Source organism: Pteropus vampyrus, unplaced genomic scaffold, assembly GCF_000151845.1.
Source record: "Pteropus vampyrus isolate Shadow unplaced genomic scaffold, Pvam_2.0 Scaffold205, whole genome shotgun sequence".
NCBI classification, from domain to species: Eukaryota; Metazoa; Chordata; class Mammalia; order Chiroptera; family Pteropodidae; genus Pteropus; species Pteropus vampyrus.
This window is the reverse complement of record NW_011888986.1, coordinates 1,110,396-1,113,045: the sequence shown is the minus strand read 5'-3', so window position 1 is coordinate 1,113,045 and position 2,650 is coordinate 1,110,396.

The following is a 2,650-nucleotide window of genomic DNA, read 5'->3' as shown; positions in this document are numbered from 1 at the left end:
TAGGAGAGGGTTCCAATATTGTCTAGAGTAAAATCCTGGAAGTAAGCGTAAGGCCCTTACAGGAGACTCCTTTGCTGGACATCCTGCTGTTTGTTGGTTGTGCAAATTCTGGTGGGTTTGGTGAACAATGGAGAGGCAAGCAGACTCTTTTACTTGTAGTCACATCAGGTTCACCTTCTGGATGATTCTGAGCTGAGCAATGTGAGTCAGAGCTATCTCTGGTTACCACAGAGTCCAGCAGAGAGTAGTCCTACGGAAAACCTGCTTAGGAAGAGTGTGTGTATGCACGTGTGCATATGCACATGTGCATGCATATTCATGTGCATGTGCACAGCATGTGTGGGTGTGCATGTGGGCCATCATGTGCATGCATATGTGTGCAAGCATGTGTACTCAAGCATGCACGTATATACATGAGCATGTATGTATTGTGGTTGTATACCAGTGTGTTTGTGTGTGTGTGCATCCAGAGGATCACCAGATCCTCTAGGATGAGGAAGGTTGGGTCCCCCAGTGACCCTTGGCGGTATGTGACAATCGTCAGGATTTACAGGCCCTGCTCCAGCCCCAAGTGGCATATGGAGGCCTCCATCCATGTTTTCTAGAGTCTTCTGTCAAGCCCATGGACACATCTCCTCTTCCTGTTTGAAAGACAATTCAGAGCAAATATGAGTTGACCTGTTCCTGGTTCCCAGTTCCTGGGTGGGTTTGCAGCTCTCCACATTGACCAATGACAAAAAGGGGGTGGTTGGGCAGTGAGATTTCCCAAGATCCCCTGCACATGGGCTGGGATTCAGAACTGAGTTTTTCAGATGTGTGTATACCATAACCTGCACACCACCCCAGTGAAGTGTGGGGCAGCCCACCCCAAAGCAAATGTGTTAATATTTGTAGTGAAATTAAGTGGTGTAAACAAAGCTTCAGTACATTCATTGGGTGGAACTGTAAATGTGTTAAGAACCAACTTTCAGTTCTCAGAGCTTTTTGGATTTGGAATGACTGATAAGGAATTACAGACCGGCAAAAATAAACAAGCCCAGTTGACACAACTAGACTTGAAAGTCAGACCCTGGGCTTTTCGGGCACACAGTCTAATGTGTGAGCTTGCTTTAGGCCTTCGGATGGCGGTGAGGTCAAAAGCCACTCCTAGATTAGCCCCTTCCTTGGCCCCTGCTTAAAGCGGCCCAGCTGCCGCCCTGGCTTCCTAGCAGCAGATGGCCGCTAGCCCTGGGCAGGGCCGAGTTGGGGGCAGGGAGGCCAGTGCATGAAGCTCCCAGGTTTCAGGCTGCAGCCTTTTCCTCTCTTTCCTACTCACAACCCTGAGTGCCTGAAATAATCAACAGCTACTGAGAGGCGGCTTGGGGTGTGGGAAGCCCTTAGGTGGGAGGTGAGGTAGAGACAGGGGACATGCCGCAGCTGCTCTAGAGGAAGGAGAACAAGGAGGGGAGCCTTGCAGCTGGTAGGAAGCTCGTTCATCCCTTTGATAATCTATAGGCAGGGTGGGGGGCAGGTGGGAGTGGGTGAGTGTACCTGTAAGGATGGCAAGGGCTTTGGTCAGAGATGCTGTATTGGGACTGGTGCGGACACAAAGCTTTTAGATGGTGTCTGCACAGGAGGGGGCATTGTGTGGGAGTCAGAGAGGGGAGGCATATTGGTCACAGTGTCATGTGGTGCTTGTCCCCCCGAGGGCCCCAGACTGCCTTCTCCTCTCTGGGGCTGGGCCAACTTTCCTGTGCTATCATGTACGATGGGGGCACCCTTGGTCCTGAAATAGGCTGCCCTCTAATAGGCCCTGAAGGGCCTGGGAAGTGGGGACCCGCTGGTCCTGCATCCTGAGCTTGGGTGGGGGGTGGTCTGTAGGGCATCTGAGACATCACCTTTGATACCCCATGGCCCCGTGGGAGGGACCACCCAGGCCTTGGGGCTGCACGAGGCTGGATGAGTCCGAGACTGATTTTTACATCCCCTCAGACAGGCCTGGAGTTAGCTTTCAGTTAAACAAAATAGTGAGATGTGTTATTTTTGCACATACTGAGATATACAGTAAACAATACTTTGTAGACCATTTAACCTGTTCTGAGGATACAGAGGTACCAGGGCTCAGAAAGTCATCTCACGGGCAGGACTTACTGGAAAAGCTCTGGATTTAAGACGCCCTTGGGAGCATGGGAGACATGAGGGGGTGGGGGGTTGAGGAGGAAGGGTGCCACAGTAAAGGTTCACTGGCCCGGACCAAGAGTCTAGAAACTCCTTATCATTCCATCCTTTTTTTTCCCAGTTGGAGATCAACACAAACTTTTAAGACAATTCTGCAATACACTACACATACAAAAGGCTATATGTAACTTATATGTACCTGAGAGAGTACAGTAATAAAGACACACTCACAAAGCTCCATCTAGATTAAGACAGACTGATATGCATACCTCTCAACAGTCCTAACACTTTTTCTTTCCTTTTCTCACTTTAACTGATTCTGTGTTATTCATTATCTCATCCCGTTTAAAGTTTTACTGTATATGAATATTTGCTAAGCAATACATTGCTATATTTTGCCATTTTTTGAAATTTCACAAACAAAATAATATTGTATAAATTCTGGGACTTGCTTTTCTCTGCTCATGAGATTTATGTATGTTGAAGCATAGAC